The sequence below is a fragment of the Somniosus microcephalus genome, unplaced genomic scaffold, assembly GCF_052327205.1.
Source record: "Somniosus microcephalus isolate GS21.2 unplaced genomic scaffold, FLI_Smic_1.0 unresolved_chr4, whole genome shotgun sequence".
NCBI lineage: Eukaryota > Metazoa > Chordata > Chondrichthyes > Squaliformes > Somniosidae > Somniosus > Somniosus microcephalus.
Window position 1 is genome coordinate 21,006,704 of NW_028225182.1, and position 9,910 is coordinate 21,016,613.

Sequence of the window (9,910 nt, forward strand, 5' to 3'; positions counted from 1 at the left end):
TACCGTGGACGTTGGAGAGAGCATTGTAAGACGCCATGCTGACCAGATTGTAGAGTCACGGGAAAACGTCAACTCCACACCACGATCTGATACACCTGGTAATGAAATCGACGTTCCAATTGCAGCTACCGCAGAACCGGTAATATTGGAAGCAGATGAACCAAACAACGACATTGATCCCGACACAACATTGCCAGAAGAACCTGATACCCCAAAGAGGCGTTATCCAGACAGAATCAGGAAGCCTCCTCAAAGACTGAACTTATAATTGCTTAAACTTAACCAATGTATCGAGCAACAGTAATTGTGATTGTAACTAGTTATCATTTAGTTGTTAAATTAATGTTATGTACTGTTTATCTAAAAGGGGAGGAATTGTTGTGTATGTACCTTTAAGAGAATAACTGGTCTCAGACTGCAGTACCGGCAGTGACCACCCCTGTATAAAAGGCGCTATTGAGCCTCTGTGTTTTTAGTTTCCCTATTGACTTCCACCAGTAAAGACTTACTTTGTTCACTCCTGCTGTCCGTGTCTCAATTATTCACGTAACAGTTAGACTGGGTTAATGTGTCTTCCGGAGCTCCCTGGGCTGAAACAAAAGGCAGATACAACTGCTCTATTGTCCAGTGCTGGGTGATTTAAAACCCATTCAAATGTTAAACGTTTCCCATTCAAGGTACAAAAGTCTCTTCTGCAGTTTAGATGTATCCACTCGATATACAAACAAATGCTAATAGCATTCAATTGCTTTGTAAACAAAGCATTGTCCTTTGTCTTCTGCCATGTGGTGACAGCCATTTTTATCCCTGGAAATTTAAAAGCACATCGCCCAGGGATTCTTTAATCAAAAAAAATGAATCTTCAGAACTGTAAATTATTGCGAATTCTTACACTATCATCTGATGTCGAGAGCAATAAATCAACTGTCATTGATTCAGGCAGCAAACGGTCCAGTAACCGTGGTTAGTATGCAGATGCCAAGCTTGTATGTCCCAAATTTCCAGCAGCTGGGACAAGATGAACTCAGATTCCACCGAGATTTGAACTCGAATCACTGGATTCAAAGTCCAGAGTACTCACCATTACACCATGGAACCATTGCTCAAAAGCTCATTAGATTCTTTTCTCAAAATCAACAACATTACCGTCTCCACCCTTATACTTTGTCTCGGCCTGGTCTCATCCTTAACTTCAGCTTGCCCACGTGCCCCTCTGCTAAGCCTCGGTTCTGAGCAAATCACACAGCTGCCTTGATGGCTATCGGTTCTCAAATCTCTGCTTCTTTTTCACACTGCTCAGAGCAGCTTGTATTGCAGTCCTGCCAGGTAAAATGTGTAAAAGCTTTGCAAGGCATTGCTGCATGAAAGAAAAGCAATTGATAACTTTTTTCGAGAATACGAAGTGCAATGCCAACGTTTCAAGAAGCACTGCTTTCAATTTCAACAAGTATGCCAGCTGGATGCAGCTTGCAAAGAAAATGTTGATCAATCTGCTGTGCAGTCAAACGAAGCACGGGACAACACATATCTTTCTGCCCCGCTTATTTGGAACTGGGAATGAGAGGTTGAGCCAATCATCTGATGTCGAGAACAATAAATCAACCGTCATTGATTCAGGCAGCAAACGGTCCAGTAAGCGTGGTTGGTACGCAGATGCCAAGCTTGTATGTCCCAAATTTCCAGCAGCTGGGACAACAAGAATTCAGGTTTCACCGAGATTTGAACTCGGATCACTAGAACCAGAGGGCTCACCATTACACCATGGAACCATTGCTAAAGAGTTCATTAGATTCTTATCTCAAAATCAACAACATTACTGTCTCCACCATTATAATTTGTCTCGGCCTGGTCTCATCCTTAACTTCAGCTTGCCCAGTTGCCCCTCTTCTAAGACTCGGTTCTGAGCAAATCACACAGCTGCCTTGATGGCTATCGGTTCACAAATCTCTGCTTCTTTTTCACACTGCTCATGGCAGATTGTATTGCAGTCCTGCCAGGTAAAATGTGTATAATCTTTGCAAGGGAATGCTGCATGAAAGAAAAGCAATTGTTAACTTTTTTCGAGAATACGAAGTGCAATGCCTGCGTTTCAAAAGCACTGCTTTCAATTTCAACTAGTATGCCAGCCGAATGCAGCTTGCAAAGAAAATGTTGAGCAATCTGCTGTGCATTCAAACGAAGCACTGGACAACACACATATTTCTGCCCCCCTTATTTGGAACTGGGAATGAGAGGTTGAGCCTGTCATCTGATGTCGAAAACAATAAATCAACCATCATTGATTCAGGCAGCAAACGGTCCAGTAACCGTGGTTGGTATGCAGATGCCCAGCTTGTATGTCCCAAATTTCCAGCAGCTGGGACAAGAAGAATTCAGGTTCTACCGAGATTTGAACTCAGATCGCTGGATTCAGAGTCCAGAGAGCTCACCATTGTAGGATTCGCAAAAATCCAGGAAAATACAGTCTACATTGTAAAACCCCTGAAATGGCCACATTTTTATGAACACAAGATGGAGTTGGCAGATCACATGACTCATTTCAGAAGGACATACCACTGCAGTATCTTACAGAAACCTGAGTCACCACCGATTGGAAGATTCCAGAACTGACTGCAATTGATATGGTAAAGTGGTTACAGTAGTAACGAAGTCAAAACAAAAGTATTTACACCTCAAGGTGTGTTAATTGGTAGCAAAACGCAAACCCATCTCTGAAATCGCAGAGCACAGACAAAACCTATTATCTGTACCAAACTCAGAGGGTCACAGCACAGATCCCATTAGTTTCATTTACAAGACATTAAATTAAAGTACCCGCTTTTGTCAAAGCAGCCTTTTCATTACTTTAACAAAAGAAAACCCCTGATTTGGCGCCAAGATAAGAGCAAGAAAACAGTATAACTGTTGGGGGAAAAGAGACAAAAACACAGTTTCACACAGACACGAGGTCAAAAGGCAGAGCGATTGGAGAGGTTCGATTATGGTTCGAGAAGCATGGAGGGCCTACAAGTTCGAGCAGGAGAGCAGGTTCAGGAGCCGGTCCCATAAGGAAGATTGGAGATCCCGGACGATACAGGAGCACCAAGGTCAAGGACAGTTTTTTAAAAACCCCTGGTGAGCATAAAGGCCCAACTCCACCTAGCTGATCTAGTTGAAGTATACTGTAGAGACGGGAGGGTTTTTAATATTAAGGGCTTTGTAATTCGGGAGTGTTATTCATCCTTCGTTGTGCCGTGCGCTTTCTCCACCCCCGTTTTATTATATCACTGATCTAGAATTGATGTATTATGATAGTCAAAGTCGCTCTTGTGTGTTAAATTTTAGTTCCCATTGAGAGGCGTGTTCATGATTTTTGTCTGCATTGTTTCTTCATTCTCTATGTTGTATTCTCCTTAAAAATAAAGATACCTTTGATTTAAAACTTACCATGTCTCACCTGATCCATTTGTCTTCTGAGTCACAAGTTGGGCCAACACATCAAGGTGGTCTGGCAATAAGCCCAGTGTCTAGAACCGGTGAGGGGGGAGTGCTTCGGAACCACTCACGAGCAGTGTGAAATCGAAAACCGATCTCGCACACCACAAGCTCATTAAAATGACCCCTTACAACTGCAATACAAGCTGCTATGAGCAGTGTGAAAAAGAAGCAGAGATTTGTGAACCGATAGCCATCAAGGCAGCTGCGTGATTTGCTCAGAACCGAGGCTTAGCAGAGGGGCAAGTGGGCAAGCTGAAGTTAAGGATGAGACCGGGCCGAGACAAAGTATAATGGTGGAGAAGGTAATGTTGTTGATTTTGAGAAAAGAATGTAATGAGGTCTGCAGCAATAGTTGCATGGTGTAATGGTGAGCACTCTAGACTTTGAACCCAGTGATCCGAGTTCAATTCTCGGTGGAGTCTGAATTCTTGTTATCCCAGCTCCTGGAAATTTGGGACATACAAGCTTGGCATCTGCATACCAACCACGATTACTGGACCGTTTGCTGCCTGAATCAATGACGGTTGATTTGTTGTTCTTGACCTCAGATGATAGGCTCATCCTCTCATTCACAATTCCAAATAAGCAGGGCAGAAAGATGTGTGTTGTCCAGTGCTTCGTTTGACTGCACAGCAGATTGCTGAACATTTTATTTGCAAGCTGCATTCGGCTGGCATAAATGTTGAAATTGAAAGCAGTGCTTCTTGAAACGTACGCATTGCACTTCGTATTCTCGAAAAAAGTTAACAATTGCGTTTCTTTCGTGCAGCATTGAATTGCTAAGATTATTCACATTTTACCTGGCAGGACTGCAATACAATCTGCTCGGAGCAGTGTGAAAAAGAAGCAGAGATTTGTGAACCGATAGCCATCAAGGCAGCTGTGTGATTTGCTCAGAACCGAGGCTTAGCAGGGGGGCAAGTGGGCAAGCTGAAGTTAAGGATGAGACAAGGCCGAGACAAAGTATAATGGTGGAGACGGTAATGTTGTTGATTTTGAGAAAATAATCTAAAGAATTCTTCAGCAACGGTTCCATGGTGTAATGGTGCGCACTCTGGACTCTGAATCCAGCGATCCGAGGTCAAGTGTCGGTGGAACCTGAATTCTTGTTCTCCCAGCTGCTGGAAATTTGGGACATACAAGCTTGGCATCTGCATACCAACCACGGTTACTGGACGGTTTGCTGCCTGAATCAATGACGGTTGATTTATTGATCTCGACATCAGATGATAGGCTCAACCTCTCATTCCCAGTTCCAAATAAGCCGGGCAGAAAGATGTGTGTTGTCCAGTGCTTCGTTTGACTGCACAGCAGATTGCTCAACATTTTCTTTGCAAGCTGCATTCGGCTGGCATACTTGTGTAAGAATTCGCAATAATTTACAGTTCTGAAGATTAATTTTTTTGTGAAAGAATCCCTGGGCGATGTGCTTTTAAATTTCCAGGGATATAAATGGCTGTCACCACATGGCCGAAGACAAAGGACAATGCTTTGTTTACAAAGCAATTGAATGCTATTAGCATTTGTTTGTATATCGAGTGGATACATCTAAACTGCAGAAGAGACTTTTGTACCTTGAATGGGAAACATTTAACAATTGAACGGCTTTTAAATCACCCAGCACTGGACAATAGAGCAGTTGCATTCTTTTGTTTCAGCCCAGGGAGCTCCAGAAGTCACATTAACCCAGTCTAACCACTTTGAGTTAGCCAATCACAGCTTTCTCTTGTGTATTGGACCCTTTGGGTGGGGAATTTTGCACACAGCCCTTGCAAGGCAGAATGGCAGGGGCCTCACCAGGTATAAAGATAGCGGCTGAGAAGCTATCTCTCTCTCTTACTTCGCTGGACCAAAGGTCAGCAGAGTGTTCTGACTCCTCAACAAGGTAACCTAGCAGGGGTTTGGGGTGGTGATTTGAGGGTAATTGCTAAGATTGTTTAAATAACATTGTAGTCATTTTATCCCTCGTTTTCACCATCTGCAACCCCCCTGTTATATAGTTTTAATGTAATTACTGTGTTCGTGTGCTATAGTTTCATATTTTGATTATAGTTTCTTTTAGTTAATAAAACTTGGTTTTTTTTCTCTCATCCAAACTACGTGTCTGTTTTAATATCAATAATTATAAGACCTGCAGTCAGAACTGGAAGGTGGGGTAGCAATTCGAAACCGTTGTTTTAGAATTGGTTTTATTGGAATTGGTCTGATGTGCAGGCAAAGGCTGCAAGAACAGGAAAATTACTTTAAACCAGTTTAAAGAAGACCCAACCCTTACACTGTTGAAATTGAAAGCAGTGCTTCTTGAAACGTAGGCATTGCACTTCGTATTCTCGAAAAAAGTTAACAATTGCTTTTCCAACGTGCAGCAGTGCCTTGCAAAGATTATACACATTTTACCTGGCTGGACTGCAATACAATCTGCCATGAGCAGTGTGAAAATGAAGCAGAGATTTGTGAACCGATAGCCATCAAGGCAGCTGTGTGATTTGCTCAGAACCGAGGCTTAGCAGATGGGCACGTGGGCAAGCTGAAGTTAAGGATGAGACCAGGCCGAGACAAAGTATAATGGTGGAGATGGTAATGTTGTTGATTTTGAGAAAAGAATCTAATGAAGGCTTCAGCAATGGTTCCATGGTGTAATGATGAACACTCTGGTCTTTGAATCCAGCGATCTGAGTTTAAATTTCGGTGGAACATGCATTCTTGTTGTCCCAGCTGCTGGAAATTTGGGACATACAAGGTGGTATCTGCATACCAACCACGGTTACTGGGCCGTTTGCTGCCTGAATCAATGACGGTTGATTTATTGTTCTCGACATCAGATGATAGGCTCAGCCTCTCATTCCCAGTTCCAAATAAGCGGGGAAGAAATATGTGTGTTGTCCAGTGCTTCGTTTGACTGCACAGCAGATTGCTCAACATTTTCTTTGCAAGCTGCATTTGGCTGGCATAATTGTTGAAATTGAAAGCAGTGCTTCTTGAAACGTAGGCATTGCACTTCGTATTCTCGAAAAAAGTTAACAATTGCTTTTCTTTCGTGCAGCATTGCCTTGCAAAGATTATACACATTTTACCTAGCATGACTCTGTAAGGTTTGGGGCTTCTTTAAACTGGTTTAAAGTAATTTTCCTGGTCTTGCAGCCTTTGCCTTCACTCAAACCAATTTACAAAAGAACCAATTTTAACACAGCGGTTCCGATTCGCTGCCGCTCCTTTAGTTCTGAGTGGAGGAACTTATAATTAATGATATTAAAACGGACAATTGGTTTGGGTGAGAGAAAAATCAAGGTTTATTACCTAATTAAACTACAATGAAAAGAATAAACTATGCCACACGAACACAGTAATTACAGTAAAACTACATAACAGGGGGTTGCAGACGTCGAAAACGAGGGATACAATGGCTACAATGTTATTTAAACAATCTTAGCAATTCCCTTAAATCACCACCCCCTTAACTCCTGCTAGGTTGCCTTGTTGAGGAGTCAGAACACCCTGCTCACCTGTGGTCCAGCGAAGTCAGAGAGAGAGATAGCTTCTCAGCCGCTATCTTTATACCTGGTCAGGTCCTGCTGTTCTGCCCTGCAAGGGCTGTGTGCAAAATTCCCCACCCAAAGGGTCCAATACACAAGAGAAAGCTGTGATTGGCTAACTCAAAGTGGTTAGACTGGGTTAATGTGTCTTCCGGAGCTCCCTGGGCTGGAACAAAAGAGAATGCAACAGCCCTATTGTCCAGTGCTGGGTGATTTAAAACCCATTCAATTGTTAAACGTTTCCCATTCAAGGTACAAAAGTCTCTTCTGCAGTTTAGATGTATCCACTCGATATACAAACAAATGCTAATAGCATTCAATTGCATTGTAAACAAAGCATTGTCCTGTGGTACAGGCATCGATTGTCCTGCTGCAGGGGGGTTGGGGACACCCCTATTATTTGCAGCTCCATTGAACCTTACTTCCAGACACAGAAAGCTGCTTTCCAAGCCTCTTTTGTCTTCGGCCATGTGGTGCGACTGCCATTTTTATCAATGGAAATTTAAAAGCACATTGCCCAGGGATTCTTTAATCAAGAAAATGAATCTTCAGAACTGTAAATTATTGCGAATTCTTACAGTCCGCCCTTGGATACTTCCAGCTTGCTTGTAGTATTCTCTTGAAGAAATGAGCAATAATTTCTCACCCCTCACAAACAACCATCCCCTGTATTTACCTAATAGCTATCTGCCACTGATCCCCACCCCATCTATTCCCCTTAAATTCAAGAAAAAAACCATGGTACGGTAGGCATCTTACAGATACTTCAGTTTTCAATAAGGGGTCTCATACCCCTACACGCTTGTAAAATTATACAGTGTAAACCAAATTTACAATCACTTTATTTACATCATAAGTTATTACAAAAATGTTGCAATCTTAGTTACACAATGTAATCAAAATGATCCCAAACACGGAGAGGGTCCTACGCCTCTGCTCAACTTGAAGTTGTCACAAACTGGTCCCATGCAATGAGAGGATCCTAAGCCTCTGCTCAACTTGGGGCTGCAACACAAAATACAAAAAATCATTAAACAACATGCTTAAATGAACCCTGATCATCACGTGCCGATGATGGGTCACAAAATTCGAGTGGGCATTGCTCCTCCCACTCGGGCAGTAAATGTACCTTCCACCCCCCTTTTGATCATCTTAAACTTTAAAACAAGCAGAATGGATTTACAGACCGGTCTGCTCCGCCAGCCCCGAGCCGTTCCCTTGTCCTTTTGTGGCAGCGGGGTACCCCTCATGATTAAAATATACCTTAGCACAGACCAAGACCGGGGAGCATGGGATCTCAACTCCCAGTCTTTCCCTCTCCCATCTACCCTCGACTGGCTGCAGAAAATGATGGGTGCCTGTGTGGCGGCTCTCCCTGGCCCCACATTGATCCGGTCACCCACTCATCCTTCCCAGCCACACTTACCCTCACTTTGCCCGTGGGCCCCCGGGTGAGTTCCTCCCTTCCCCGAATGCACCCACGCAACTCTTGGGTCTCCCCCTCCCTATACGATCTTTCCCGGGCCATCACCACCCACCCCCGGGGAACGCGTCCCTATGACCAGGCGCCCGCGCTTCCCCATCATGACTCCTCAACAGAGAGGACTCCCACAAGTGAATTTCGGTCAGGATAGTGCTGGGTTGGGGGCCGTGCCCCACCCAACTGGGGCCATCTCCTCCCCGTGGGAGAAGTAGGCAAGTTCCTCCAGACTCTGTCCGGTTTTTCCCGAAGATCGCTGCGGGGTCTCCTGGATTCGTCCAGTGGCGAGGTGATCCCCAACATTCTGTCTCCATATCTTCATTCGATGCCCAGCTCGGGCTGGGCGAACATGGCTGCTCCTCCTGTCTCTGTTCCCTCACAGCTTATGGCTGTTGAGTGGGGGCCTCTGTTCTCTGGCTTCTCCCTGGCTCGGGAGCCCACCCTACTCCACTGTAAAGTGGATGACCATGCTTTCTTAGGCTGGGGCACCCGCTGAGCCCTTCTGAGCGGTGTCTTCTATGGGGGAAAACTTTGGCTGGCGGACCCTGAGCTTGGGTCACAGCCCCAGCTGGCTGGGAACCTTCTCCCCCATGTCCAAATACCCCGCACTGTATAATGTGCCTGGCAGCCTGCCGGTGCAAATCTCTCTCTGGGTTTGTCTGCTCTTCCCTGCCCACTCCTGTGCTGGGGGCAGGTACTCTCTCACCACCCGCTGCTGGTGGCTGGAAATTTTCCTCCCCATGTTTAAAACCTGGTGTCAGCTCCCTCCCTTTGTCTCCTGCAAGGCGGGTTGCTATCCCTGCCCCCCCCCAGTGTCCCACATCATGGGGGGGACCACTCTGGAAGCGGACTGGGAAGCTGGTCCCTTTAAACAGGCCACAGTGCCTGTCTTTACAGGCTGTGAACTTGAACTTGCATGGACAGCAAACTCATGTTCCCTCACCCAGGTGGCTTTAACTGGGGAATTTTGGACCTGCCTTTCGTCTGGGGCCAAAACTATCCCTTGTGTGCCTCCCTTGTCCCGGATTTCTGCTACTGGACATGCTCTACAGGGGTCCCAGAACTCTCCTTCCCTGTTCCCTGGCTTAAACAGCTTACTCTGAACATGAATGGCTCCTCCCCCCACACAAGCCACAGTGCTTGCCTGTGAACTCGAACATGCTGTGGGCTGAGGATTCCTATTCTCAGGCTCACTCCTCACGGGCGGACCGTACCTCCGTTGTTGGAGGGGGTACACTGGTCCTGGTCCCCGCCTGCCTAGCGGGACCTGCTGGTGTTCTCCTACCACCCCATTGTCCACCCCTCCTCGCTGCCAGAGCTCCTCAGAGCTCGGAGCTGTGGGCTGCTGTCTTGGGATCTCTAATTCCGTAGCCAGCCTTTCCCTGGGTGTTGCCTCTGGGGCGGTTTGATTTGGGCTGCC

General features: G+C 45.4%; 1 non-coding gene across 1 annotated transcript; it reads right to left on the reverse strand.

Moving 5' to 3' along the window:
• Positions 1 to 1,026: 1,026 nt before the first annotated feature.
• trnaq-uug (transfer RNA glutamine (anticodon UUG)) lies at positions 1,027 to 1,098 on the reverse strand. The gene has a single exon. It is a non-coding gene; the product is annotated as a tRNA-Gln (tRNA).
• Between the last annotated feature and the right edge of the window lie 8,812 nt (positions 1,099 to 9,910).